Source organism: Paroedura picta, chromosome 9, assembly GCF_049243985.1.
Source record: "Paroedura picta isolate Pp20150507F chromosome 9, Ppicta_v3.0, whole genome shotgun sequence".
NCBI classification, from domain to species: Eukaryota; Metazoa; Chordata; class Lepidosauria; order Squamata; family Gekkonidae; genus Paroedura; species Paroedura picta.
In genome coordinates, this window is record NC_135377.1 from 28,812,422 (window position 1) to 28,827,360 (window position 14,939).

Below are 14,939 nucleotides of genomic sequence, written 5' to 3' on the forward strand. Positions count from 1 at the left end.
GGCACTTTGTATCAATGGCAAGACTGACTGGCATGGTATGAAATGAACTTCCAGAAAAATTTCAAAACCATTGGAAACGCTTTCTGGATTATCAAGATACATAATTATCCATAAAAACACAGAATCACTGTAATTAGCTAACTAGTAGATAATGTTAAGATGAGACTGTATTTGAAAACTGACCTATTTCCCTCTCCCTCCTTCCCTGCACTGTATACTGTACATCAATCCCTTCACCCCCCCCCACCCTTTCCATGAAATAAATAAAATTATATATATAAAAAGAATGAGTTACTCCACTCATATGACTAAACCACTCAAGGGGAAGAAAGTGAAGGCAAGAAGCCAAAGAGGTAGAGCAAAATGGTAACTTTGCGGGGGGGGGGGGCAGAACTATCTTTGTCAGTCCCAAAAATGTTTTTTTTTTTCAAACCAGGGGCCCAGGTATGCAGGCAATTAATAATACAAAAGGGAAGACAAGCAGAAATATGTCTTCTGTGTCATTTAGAATACAAATAAAAGACATATTGAGCTTTGGAAGTTGGACAGGCAAAATAGAAAAATTGGAATACAAGCAGATGACATGGAAGGACTTGCCATGTGGTTTTGCTAACACCAACATCTTTCTGGAAGGTTCAAGGTGACCAATGAGAGCATCACTTTTGTAAGTTAATATCTGTTTTTGTTGGGAGAGTTGGACAGGGGAGAGGATGCTAGACAAGCAATGGAAGACGATGTGCACAGCACAAGAACATGGTGCATGAACAAACATGTAAAAAGAATGGTAGTATCATTTTGGGCAATTCCAAGTGTTTGATTTTAAAAACTGACTTTTTAAAGTCAAATTGTGATTCAAATACTTGCCCACTTTTCTTTCTTATCTGTGGTTTCTGTAAGGCTTGTACACTTGGGCTCTTTCCAATCTTTTCATTACAGTTTTGGAACTCCAGACTTGTGTAATGGGATAGCACGTTCCCCCATGCTCTCCCAGTATGGACATTTTGTGCCCCGTGCAGGGTCTTCTTCTCATCTGCTTTGTACACAAATGTCTGGTGTACAAAGAATAGAAGAAGACCCTGCAGGGGGCAACAAGACTGTTAGATAGGATAGTGAGGTTAGCATCTTCTCTCTTGTTAAGTGTCATTCCTGGTCTGTCTCCAGATTGCTACTCTTAGGGGCAATTTCCTGCTTCTTCTCAGAGGCCACAGATTCTCTCTCTCTCTCTCTCTCTCTCTGTTAGACGTTTAGTCAGCTCCTATCTCTGCCTCTCCTCTGCACTATCAAGTATGGCAATTCCTGAATAAATCTTTACCTATTCTTTAATCAGGGTGTGTAAACTCACAGCCTTAATTACTCTGCTAACACATTTGCACATGCCACTGCTGGGAAATGTGTGCACTTGCATTGCCCTATTCACACAAAATGACAATTGTGCATCAAGACAATCACGGCCCTTTTGTATGGCCAATTTTTTTGCCAATGTGACTGCCATTTCTACTAGTTTCTGAGCTTCCCTGCCTGAAAACCGCAAGTAAAAATAGAATAAGCCACTCTCCTTCCGTTTCTGAGTGAAGAGCCACTAGCCAGGGTGTACAGTAAGCACAGTGGAGCTCGGAGACCCAGCTTCCATTACACAGCCTTGGTGCTAGGCTACTATTAAGCCTACTTTTAAAATGAACCCTGGAAACACTACTTGTTGGCAGTTAAACATTCTGAGGATTGCTAGTAAGATGGATAAACGTTCTTGGATAATAGACACTAATTTTAGTAATGTTCCTCCAACAGCAATAAAATATAAAATTATTGATATTAAGTAACAACTCCTATGTTCAAGCAGCAAACGCAGAAAGGAGAGAGAAAGTGGGGGAGCCAAAATCAACCTAATTTTCATCTTCAGGAAGCCTTCATCCAAACCATTCCTAGTTATAAGGAGGAACTGAGGAGAGTATGCCAAGTATTCACATCTGTAAAAATTACACAAACCTCTACAACACGTACAGAGCCTACACTGCGATTTCCCACCTCCGTTTTAAAGTTCTTTTTGCTTGTTCACATGGCAGCCGTAGAAATGTACCTGATATGGTTGTTAAAAGCTTTTGAGCTGATTACTAATACCCAATTGCAATCCTTTTCCAGTGTGATTCTTCTGCAGTTCACTTTTTTTGGTCATGATGTTAGTTACAGCTGCATGACATACACCTGGTTTCAACCGAATTGAATCAGAGTCCAGTAGCACCTTTAAGACCAACAAAGATTTAATCAAGGCGTGAGCAAGCACCCCTCGTCAGCACCCGAAAGCTCACGCCTTGATTAAATCTTTGCTGGTCTTAAAGGTTCTACTGGACTCTGATTTTATTGTGCTACTTCAGACCAACACGGCTACTCATTTGGATCAACCGAATTGGTTAGCCAGTATCTAGGCTGTAGCATGTCAGATGCCAGGTGGAGCTCCACACAGAAAACTAGCATACCAGAGAGAAGGCAATATCAGAATTGTTTCCCTGGTGCAGTGCCATATGGAGCAGAGTTTCACCCTTCTGATATCAATCTGTTTAGGGTTACATTGATCATTTTCTCCTTGCAAGGATATTTTTATGGGGACGTTCATTGATTTTGGTGAAGCCTTATAATCCACAATGATACAAGACTAAGACAAATATACCACCTGAATGAGAAAATCCTAGAAAGGCATCTATTAGAAGAAGAAAGAAGAGCTTTTTGATTGTACCCCACCTTTTGCTACCTAAAGGAGTCTCAAAGGAGCTTACCATAGTCTACCCTTTTCTCTCCCCACAACAGACACCCTGTGAGTTAGGTGAGACTGAGAGAGCTCAGAGAACTGTTTATCATCCTAATAGTCTTCTTAATTATTTTAAGTAATTACTCATCAATATAATTCAGTTATTATGCTGATTTCCTTTCTACCTGAAATAATGTCTACCCTTTGTACAGTTTCAGCCAAAGAAGAACCTACACTAAAGGATCCACAGATGGTGGTAGCAGTGGTAACCACCCCAAATCTGTGTTGGCCATTGCCTCTGCCCCATTTCCATGAGCTTATTTGTGATGCCACAATGAGTTTCATGCTCTTAGTAACTTCTAGGCTAACCATGACTGCAGTGGCAGTACTCAAGAAACAACGAGGCATCTCACCCAATCCTACTTTTCTTCTGGGTGTGGCGACCTGTCAAGAAACATAGCAGTCATCCAACCATGTATTGTTTTTGTGATCTGCTATTTGTACATGAAGTACATTCCTCCTTTCATTTATCCAGTGTTATAATCATAACACTATATAATTCCAAGGTTGCATGTGGACAACTCATAGCCTACTTGATTGGCCGCCGTCCAACTCACAAAAAGCCCCCACTTAGTATACTTTGAGTGTGCTCAAAAAATGCACAATTTGACAGAAAGAGTCCACCTCAATACCCTTCCTTCAATGTATAATTGTGCTCTGATTTACTGAAGGCATAGATATTTTTATTTTTCACTCTTGTTGCTGTTCCCATAGACCTGGCAAGAGCTTCAGTTATGACTACAGGCCTTTACCACCACTATTCACACATTTGTCCAAGAAGGTCAACTGCAGGTCTTAATGCAATATCTGCACAGAACTTTTGCTGGCACCATCCATGCTGAATCACCATACTGCATTTTAATTCAACATCACAGAATGCTACATCTTCAAACAACACTGGCATACTGAGGTCAACCACTAGAGTCAACATTTCATCTCCTTAGTTGAACTATGGGTTTTCTAAAAGAGAAACATGGAATTTTCTTTTCCCATAAGACATTTTAGAGAAATTCAGTGAGAAATGACCAAATGTGGTCAAAAATCCAAGATAAATAATATGAATGGGCCCTTTTTATCCAACATTTACTCATAGCTACCCTTCTCACAAACTTGAAATAAGTTATACATCAGCACATGAAGTCTTTAGAAATCCAACTGGATCCTGCTTATGTGTGAGTGCACCTTTTCATACAGGTTTCAGCCTTTTAACATCATTATTACTCTGGTTGCATATGAAAAACAACACACATACCAGGGACAAACAAAACCCCCATCTCTTGTGAAGTTTAGGTTTCTGATGTATCTAACACAAATGTGAGACAAAAAGTCTCTGCCTGTTGGACATGTGATAAAGGACTAAATTGGAATCATAACCCAGAGCCTCTGGAAGTTTGTACATGCTTAAATGTGACACTGAGATTGCTTCTGCATGAGGGATTTGGCTGGTCTCACTTCCTGTTGGGGATCAGGATTAATTCCCACTCCCAGATGGAAGTGGGCCCAGTCCATGGTGGTCCCAGGCCTGGTGTGACTCAGGCCCTCAGTTGGCCTGCGGCAAGGGAACGCAGATAAATGGGCGTTCCCTTTTTTACTCTGGGCTTCAACAGAACATATGTCGGCCCTGGGACATGTGTCTGTGGAAAAACCAGGCTGTTTCCAGTTGGGGCACTGCTTCAACCCTCCCTTCAACCCACAGCAGATAATAAAAAACATCCCAAGTATGATCACGGTACAACGCAATTCTAAAGTAACAAAATAGCAAAAAAAAAACCAACCAAACAAACAAACCAAAAAACACCCCAAGTTTGGGGGGTTTTTTGTTTTAGTTAAATCTGGGACAGTCCACATATGTGTATGAGAGGGGATGACACAATAACACAGCCCATTTTTAAAATTCCATTGTGTGTGTTGTAATAGTTTTGTGTTAAAATGCAATCCTGGCAATTTTTAGAATTTATTTTGGATGGAGGGGGCTCTCAAGTGGACCTGGGAGGTGACTGGGGAGTTCTCACCACATCACAATGATTGGTGACCTAAACAAACGGCTGGAAGTTTCCACTTTCTGTCCATCAGCAGTAGCAAAAATCCAGGGTGGACAGGTGGCAGAGGGCCAAATGCTACCCAGTTTGGTTGTGGGAAGACACTGACTATCCCCGAACCAAACCCAGGCAGCAGTGTGGCTTTGCATCCTCCATGTGGTAATGGTCTGGGTGAGTCTCTTAACCTCCAACCTTTTACATGTATTAGGGTTCCCAAAACTTGGAATCTTCAGGTTCTTGCCATACTCCGGTGTAGCATTGTGTTGCAAGAAAGCGAGGAATTGGCATAAATCATCCTCTAGCACAAGAGATGTGTCCTTGAAAACTGCATTAATAGTAAATGTTGTTAAATGCATTAAGAATTAAGATTTAAAAAGCAGAAATACTGGGCTACAAAACTGCATGATTTAAGCTATGTAAACAATCACAAACCATTACATAATACTCCAAAAGTTTTATTTTAGTGGCTTTTTAAAAATGGCAACAAATTGAGGGGAAAGGAAATAAAATTCAGAGTTCCTCCTCCTTACTATGCATTACCGGCTAGCTAGGGATAACTTTAAATAACTAGCAAGGTGGTTAGGCTTTCAGTTGGGCATAATTAAGCTATTTTTCTCACCAACCACAGAATATTTCCATGATTTTGCTTTCATTATCTCTGTATCTTTGAATACGAAATGAACAATGTGTACTAGGCTTCCAACTAGCATCCCGTGTTCATCTCAAGCAATAGAGCCGGGAGAGAACTTTCTCTGCCTGATACCCTGCGATGCCACTGCCAGTCAGGGCAGCCCATAAAAAACTAGATAAATGAATGATCTGGCTCTATGCAAGGCAATCCTATATTTTTTAAAATGCATTCCAAAAATTGATGGAAAGTCATTATGTTGATTCTAGTCCATAACCAAAGTATGGGAGAATATTTTGATATAGGAACTAGGTAGAGATATTGATGAAGCTCATCCCACCCTTGGTATGCATTTGTCATTTTCATGGGGTTCCAGCTCTGGGTTGGGAAATTCTTGGAGATTTTAGGGGTAGAGGCTGAGGAGGGTGGGGTTTGGGGTAGAGAAGTACCTCAATGGGATATAATGGCACAGAGACCAACTTCCAGAGCAGATTTGGAACTCTCCCAGGAACCAGTCTATATCAGCTGGAGAACACCTGCAATTCTAGGAGATCTCCAACCACCACCTGGAGGCTGGCAACCCTACCTAGCAGCTTTCTTTTTCTTTCTTTCTCTTTTGAAATGTAAAATGAGGTTTTGCATACATGTGGCCAGTACTTGGGATGATCAACCTGATTGGTAGAAATGTATAAAATTTAGCTAAGGATGCCCACCTCCAAGTGGGACCTGGGGATTCCCTGGGAATTACAGCTCATCTCCAGACTACAGAGATCAGGTGCCCTGGAGCAAATGGATGTTTTGGAGGGTGAACTCTATGGCATTATACCCTACTGATGTCCCTGTTCTGCCCAGGCTCCATCACCAAATCTCCAGGAGTTTCCCAATCTGGATTAGGCTACCCTACCTCCCATCCTCCGCTAGTAGCCATGGGGAGAACTGTCAACCCTGAATTTAGCCTTTACCTTTGATGAAACTCTAACCCATTGCTATAAACTATGTGACCAGATTGTTCAGCCATGGAGCCTTCTGTTTGGGTTGATCCCCTCCATTGTTTCTTGAACACATTTTATGTAGCTGCTGTCCTCCATCCAGAAATGTCTCTTGATCTGTTTTGCTCTTTCCATGGTGGGAAGGAGGGGCTTTTGAATGCAGAAAAAGCCCTCAGCTATAGCTGGGCTTGGGAACCATCTATCCCAGAAGGCAATAAAGCATGAACGTGTAACATCATCAATCCATAAGCCTGCCGTATGAGCCTAGAGAGAACTCTCAGGAACATAGCTTTTATCTGAGTGCTCAGACAAGAAACCCTGGGAAAACTGAGCAAGTTTTGAATCCAGCTGATGAGAGTTTATCCGTCACTATCCAGAATGTTCTGTTCTGAGACACTTGGTCCCATTTACTCCTTTTCCATTTGTGCATATTTAATACTACAAATAAAATGTGTTTTATTTTTAGCTGGGTCCCCCCCCCCGAGACCCAAGCTCTAAGTGACAAAATGGCTTCAGTTCCTATTCTCAATCAGTTAAATGAGAAGAATAAAATTCATAGTAGTGTTGTGATAAAAATTACAAATTACACAACAATTAAAAGTTGTAATCAAAATTAGCATTGTCTATTATTCTATCAAATAGTAAATATTGCAAATAAATAAATCTTATTTACCAATGCAGCAAAGCCTCAAACAGTTTTCAGTTCCTCTCATTAAGCATTCGTTCCCCCCCCCCAAGAAAATCTGAAGACCTGGAAGCACTAAGAGTACAGTTTAAATGAAAGCTCCGTGCATGAAACACCGCACTGAAGCATGTACCCCAGCTGGGAACAATTTAACTGCTCTTACCTGGCACATATCTTGACTGGCTGGCAACTGGGATCCCAAACTTTCTGCAATTAATTGTACTGAAGAGGAGAAATCATGAGAAGTGGGAATACTCTTTACAATAATTACATTAAACCTAATCAAGATTTTTTATTAGTTTTTGCTTAAGGCCAATATGTTTAGCATCTTCCATGCATAAGAAATTGTGTTAGCTCCAGGCTTGTTTTATATCGTTCATGAAAGTAATTCATATGTTCCCCCCACAGCATTCTGAAAAGGAGGGAGGGGGAGCAGTCACATTTGAATGTGTTAAGATTCCAATTCCCTGCACACTTCTGCGGAAGTTGGTCCCAAAGAATTCAGTGGGACTTACTTTGAGTAAAAGATGCACAAGACGATGCGGATGGAAGTTGTTTTTTTGAAAGGGCATACCACTGTGTGCAGTAAACGAGACTCTTTCCGTGTGATTGTAATGAAGTTTATGGGGAAAGAAGTGAATCATGTTATCCTTGGATGCAAGTTGTGACTTCAGATGCTCAGCATAAGTCTTTAAAGCATACTTTGATTTCTTGAAAACCACAAAAGAACAAAACTTATGTTTGGCACCATATTTCTATGTCTGAAGTCATAAAATTACCCGCAAATATCCACAATTTTAGAGGACTCATAAATTAACCGAGTACTGCAGCCATATCATATGTACTTTGACCATAATCTCCCAGTATTTTACTACATAATTAAGTTGCACCAATGTTACCATTTAAATAATATCATGGATAGAACATCTAAATGCTAGTTTGAAAATAGACACTTGGAATGTATAACATTTAAGCAACCACATTTGTTTTTAGATATAATTGCATATAAACAAAATAAATGGACAAACACTTTTTTATTTTTTGCTGATCAGTGTAAAAAGAAAGCAGGCATCATGTGCTATTAATCAAAGGTGACCACAGTGCTGGGAGCGGGAGGAGCCTTTAGAAATGCATCATAACTTGGGAAGCTAAAATGGATTTGAATGAAGACTCTTGGAGTGATAGCCTAAGAGTGATGCAGAAATGCAGGCAGCCAGGGAAGACTGAGGAACTGGCTCATTGAAATGTATATGGATGCCAAGAGAGATAGTACCCCAGGAGGAGGGGCATATTTAAGATCTTATAGATCCATTAATCAAATGCCAATGAGTAAATCCTGAGCAATATTGCAGCATTTCATGTGACAGGTACATGAAATATGGAATATGGACCAGAACTGGCCTGCATCATGTTCTATAATTTGATTAATCAAACTGTCCATTCCTTTGAACAGAAAAAAGAAGGTCATAGGTCTGGAAATTACAGATTACTACTGGGTAATCAAGGTAGAAAAAAGGCAATGGATAGACATCTGACAAAGGTCTTTGATTTAAAATGTCTTCATAGTCAAAATGCATTCCCATCGAAACCTAGAATGTTGATTAATAAAATCAGAGTCATTAAGACAGAGGTTTATTCAATGTAAGAAATTCTTCCTGATAGAAAAAGTGGGTTCTGTTAGTGGAAGTCTCCTTGCGATGGAGGAAGGCCAAAGGGTCATGGCATAAACTCCACCTTCTTTCCCATTTAGGAAGTAACTGTTCTTCAACAGCATAAACTTTTTATGTTGCAATGGATTCAGCACAACTCAAATGAGAACCTGCCTTATTCGTCTGATATTCTCCCACTTTTTAAAAAACAGGAGAGAGGGTTTCATTGTGAAAATACAGAGGCATGAACTAAAGCGGTACATTCAGGCCTCCCAGTAATAAGGATTTCTCATCAACGCCTGGTTTATGTTGGACTAATAAATGAGAGAGCTATTTAAACATTAAAATTAATACATCATAAAACAATAGCAATGCTTCAAGCCGAAATACTTTCATTTGAATCATAGCTGCTAACAATGGCCATGAATATCCCCCCCATTCAAATTGCTATCATGAATATTGTATAAAATTGAGAATAAACTAAAAGTAAAATTAGAATACATCTTTATAAATTATAATATGTCAAGTTAACAAATGGTAGACTTGTCATATTGAGCAACTAAATGTCTAAATGATCAGTCAGCACTCGGAGTGCAGGGGGGAAAACACGCTCGCTTTGTTGGCTATAAAGCAGTTGCTCGATTTTTCATACTGTCATTCTGCTCTATTAGCAAAGCCTAACACAATTAGGTATGAATATGCAGTAATAACATGCAGATTGTTCCCTCACAATTGCCCCAAGGCAGCCGTCTCAGCCTTTCCGTGCCTGATTCCTTCTACATCATTACCAGCTTGGCATAATTCATCAGAAGGGAGGGGGGTGGAAGAGAGAAATACCTCCGCCTTCTCGCATGTGGCCAGCTAGTAAAATCATTAGTTGTTGTTAACCATTCTCCCTCAATAGGTTTCTAAGCGCGGCTCCCCCAGCTCCCTGCCACTTGTGCAGTTGTACGCTTTTCCCTTGGGTAATGTTAGACACTACGTTTGAGCCTGCCAGAACAATTAACCCTACTGTTAATTAGAAAGAAATGTCAGGCGCGCAGATGGTACAAGCTGGCACCCTGCCATCCCGCCAACTGCTGCGGAAAGCAGCTACCCTACTGCTGACAGCTGTTCAGCCACGTCCCAAACCAGCAGATGTCAGAACTTTCCAGCTGAGGAAAGCTTGGAAAAAGGGAGAGGGAGAGAGACAGAAGAAAAGGGAATGGGGTTTCTAAGTCCCAGCCGCGATGATTACTGTTTTATCACCATTGTTATCTATTACCTGTTGTCATACTGTATCAATCAAGCTGAGCTCTAACAAGCAGCACGATGCAAATTAAAAAGAATGACACTAATCATTAGAACACACAGAATAAACACTCGGAGTCGGCAGTTCGGTTGGACTGTAATGAATGAAGCCAAATATACAACTGGGTAGTAATACCAGCCACATCTTGCAAGCTGATTGAGGCCAATCCTGGGATCTTATTTTACGAGGCAAGGCATTATGTCACATGGAGATCATCCTGGCATTTTTATATATGATGCTATTCTGAAGGCAGTGGTAGCAACTTGTAGTATATTTTTAGTTCCATTACACATTCACTCCGAATGTCAGAGGACTCGGAAATCCAGTAAACTTTACACTGCAGATTATCACTATTGTGACTAAAAAAATATTCCACTTTGGATTTAGGTAATAGTGGTAGCAGACTTTCATTTCTCATGAGGCTTTTTTTTTCTTTGATCAGTGCCGTGCATTATTTTGGTTTGTATCTCCACTCTGTTTTTTGAAGAACATTTGGTTTTTTAGTAAATTTGCTCATTCATTTTGAACTGGTGCATTTATAAGTCAAAACGGGGTACAGCCAAAAAGCAGCATTTCCACATCTATTCAAGAAAACATTTCTAAGGAACAACTTTAATCGTCGTAGCATATTTTGTCATTAATCATCCAAAGTCTCCTGCTTGAAAGACACAGAGATTAATAGACTTAAACGAGTGTTTTGCATGTATACCTCTGCATGCCACATGGGCCAGGAACTTTCTCCATAATCACTGTACAAGTTGCTTGCAGCTATGAGAACTTTTCAACCATGACTCTCACAATCTACAGAGAACACCAAAGATCTGTGGAGCACGTATATATATTCCTGTTCATTTCCAGTATCACCTATGAAGCAGCCCTCTCTAGATGGTTTGTTGTCGCAAAAAACCTGTGTCATATTGAAAGACTAATGTTCAGTATCACATAGCTGAGAAAGGACTCCTAGAAGAAGGCAATCATATATCAGTTGGATTTATTATTGGCAAGGGAAAACTAGCACTGCAGTTGACCATACTTAAGGTGGAGGGCAGACTATCTAACTCATGACGCCTGAGGCTCATTTAATCTGGAACAAACTCAAAAAGGGAAGATGGGATGACGCAGTCAGAATGCACTGCTTTGTTGACTGGGCAAGAATTGACAGGCTAGTATGGATAGCAGGCATGGTGGTATTCAACCCCAGTAGCACTTTAAAGACCAACATGTTTTCCAGGGTGTAAACTCCCTTCATAAAATAAAATCACAGAGGGAATTTTGATTCTCAAAGGCGTATATCCTGGAAATTTTGTTGGGTTTTGTGGTGCTACTGGACTTGAATTTCACCCTTCTTCTGCAGACCAACACAGCTACTCACCTGAAACCAAAGGTTTTATGTTACTTATCAAGTATGATGCCCTCACCTATTTGTCCCAAACTAGCCAGATTTTATTAGATCTCAGAAGCAGGGTCTGCCTTGGTTATTATTTGGATGGGAAATCACCAAGGAAGTCTACGGTCGCTATGAACGGACAAACCACTTCTTTTGTCTCTTGCCTGGAAAACCCTATGCAGTAGCCATAAGTCTGCGGCAACTTCTCAGCTGTTATAGACACTCATCAAATACAATGGGAGGGAAGGTTGCATAGTAGAGCCAGATGACATCAGCTCTTGGGAACTAAGCAGTGTCAATATCTTATTTAAAATCTTTACGCGCCCTCTGGCTCAGCTGGTGCGGAGGTTTGGGCTGGATTGCCAGCAATATGCGGATGACACCCAGCTCTTTCTCCTGATGGATGACTGCCCTGACTCTCCCCCAGAACCCTTAGCCAGATTTCTGGAAGCAGTGACGAAATGGATCAAGCAGAGTCATCTGAAGCTCAACCCTGCAAAGACAGCAGTCCTGTGGTTGGGTAGGAAGAGACCATGGGAGGAAGCACGACTGCCCACCTTGGACAGTGTGCAGCTCTCAGCAACACACTCCACCAGGAACCTGGGCATGATCCTGGATGCTTTTCTTACAATAGAAGCCCAAGTCACAAAGGTAGTGTGGCTGGCATTTTACCACCTCTGCCAACCCAAGCTACTAGCGCCCTACCTGGACCCAAAGCACCTAGCCACAGTGATCCATGCAATAGTCACCTCTAGACTGGACATCTGCAATTCGCTCTATGCAGGCCTCACTAGGACATCATGGAGATCCCACATCTGGCCAGCACTCCAACAACTTGGCTGGTTCCCAGTTGAATTCTAGATTAAGCTTAAGGTTTTGGTAATCACCTTTAAGGCCATACGCAGTTTGGTTCCAGTATATTTGAGAGACCGCCTCCCTGCCTATACCCCCCAAAAGTCTTATGCTCCACCACCTCCAACTGGCTGCGGATCCCTGGCCCCAGAGAAGCGCGTCGTACCTCAACAAGGGCCAGATCCTTCTCGGTCCTGGCCCACACCTGGTGGAATGAACTCCTTGAGGAAATCAGAGCCCTGCCTGAACTTCCACAGGTCCGCAGGGCCCGCAAAAGGGAGCTCCTCCACCAGGCATTCGCTTGAGGCCGACCGACTTGGAACATCTGCTGATTCCCCCCCTCAGACACCCTTTCATGACGGAACAATTTGTTCTCCCCACTGTTGTTATTCATGTTGTGTTGTAATTGTTACTGATAGATTGTGTCGTTCTGTTGAAAATTGTATAATGTTATAGAGTATTATAATGTTCCATGTAAAGTTATGCAGTGTTCCATGTAAACCGACAAGAGCTGTAAAGAATGGGTGGTATAAAAATCCAAATAAACAAACAAACAACAAATAAATAAATAATGGAAGGGAGATCACCAAGGAAGACTCTGCAGAGGAAGGCAATTGCAAACCACCTCTGCTTTCACTTCTCTTGTAAGCCCCTTGCAGGTTCACCATAAGTTGGCTGGATTTGGAAGCACTTTACACACATACAGTGAAGGGGAGTTTGAACCATGAATGTGTAGTTTATTAAGCTTAGTCCAGGATCAGACATGCAGCTCCTATTCCAGTCCAGATGATCTGGTCAATATTATAATATGGGATGGGGAGGTTACTTGATTCATTTGTCTATTAAGCTTTTTCAACACCAAACATATCAAGAGTTTGGCCCTTCCTCCAATAAATGCAATGGAGATGAGAGTCACAGTCATTAAGGACACTGATTAGATGAAGACTGGGAAATGTTCAGTTATCTTACATGGCACCTATCATTTTTGTAATTACTTTCCATATTCAATAGATCAGAAAGATACATTAGAATGATAGAAAAAGCATCATCACTGTATGATTATAACATGTAGAATCATAATTGTCATCTGATAATCAGATTTCCATCTTCTACAAAAGACAGTTCAAAAAGAGATCAGCAATCTTTTATGAGATGGAATTGAACCTCTTTTCCCTGATATGGTAAATACTGTTAGCATTGGGAAAGGAATTAAAACAACTGTGAAGTTTGCCATTCAATAGTTTAAAGTCATCTGTGCATTTCCCTCATCAAGGAAAGGCAATCTTGTATCTTTGTCTATCTGAAGATGCAGGGAAATAGCCCTTTTGAGACAGTAATGATCATGTTATGACCGCTTTGCAGGCTGGTGAGACGGAATCTGCCAGTCCTATAGTATCAGCTTAGGTTACCAGACTTCCTGTTATGGTGGGAGGCCTTGTGCTGATTGTTGCCATTGCTTACTGCAAGTGGCAGCAGGGGGAGAGAATTTTTTTCAAAGAAAATTCATTTTCTGTGCCAGGATGTCACTTCCGAGTACAACCTGCTAGTGTCAATGGGAGGTTCTCGGAATCTTTGGGAATTATATGGGTTTACTGTAGAGTTTCTTGCAATTCTTAAAGGTACATTTTGTCACTTTTAGTTGTTAGTACTGTCACCAGAAATGTCTTTATTGCTACCAGGCAGTGTCATGAGGGGGCTGATATTACTGACAATGCCAACATCACTTCCAGGTAAGATACGTAGGTACATTTTGTCACTATCGTATTTTACTTGGAAGTGATGTTGGCATTGTCAGTAATATCACCCCCTCATGACACTGCCTGGTAGCACTAAAGACATTTCTGGTGACAGTACTAACAACTAAAAGTGATCACAAGAAGGGATGGGCATGAACCGGGAAAATGCAGTTTGGTTCATTGTTTGTGGCATGCCTAATTTGCAAACCATGCGCATGATTAACTTTTACCTCCCCCAATGAACTGGTTCAGTTCATGAGGCATGTGAAAGACCCTCTGATAAGCCAGAGATACCAGACTCACACGAGATCTCTGGCTGACTCTTCTCTACCTGCCCTCAAAGTATGGTGAAGTTTGAATTTATGGGGTCCGAGCTACAGCCCCCCCAATAATGTGCCCCATCCTCCATTGTTTCCAATGGAACAGGAGAAAAGAGGGGAAGCATGGTTAACAGAAGCCCAGCAAAACAGAATTAAAGTCCCAGAGAACCTCTCCAGTAGAAATGGAAAGCTGCATGTTTGTAAGCCCAGCAGAATCAATGCCACTATGGCAGTGCAAACCCAACAGGACTAAGGTCAAGCCAGATTCTGTAGAAATCAGGGGGGGGGCACTTTTTAAGCCCAGCAGAATCAGTACAATTTACAGGGTGCCCAATGATTCCAGTGCAATCAAACAATGCCTAACAGAATCCAGTACCATTATGACAATGCCAACTCAACAGGATCAATGTGTAGTACAGAATCATGATCCATGAGGTGGGGAAGCATTATAAGCCCAGCACAACCAGTTCAGTGTACAGAATGGCCTACAGAACTCCATGCCACTTGGACAGTTTCCCCACAAACTTTAGTTTATAAGCCAGTTCATGCCCATTCCTTATCTC

At 41.3% G+C, this 14,939-nt stretch overlaps 1 long non-coding RNA gene across 2 annotated transcripts in view; it reads right to left on the reverse strand.

Annotated features, from left to right (window-relative positions):
• The window catches only part of LOC143844661 (uncharacterized), a 62,035-nt gene extending 52,371 nt beyond the window's left edge, over positions 1-9,664 (reverse strand). For both annotated transcript variants that reach the window (XR_013234075.1, XR_013234076.1), the window contains exon 1: positions 9,521-9,664. This is a non-coding gene — a long non-coding RNA (uncharacterized LOC143844661). The remainder of the gene's footprint in view (positions 1-9,520) is intronic.
• Positions 9,665-14,939: the final 5,275 nt, after the last annotated feature.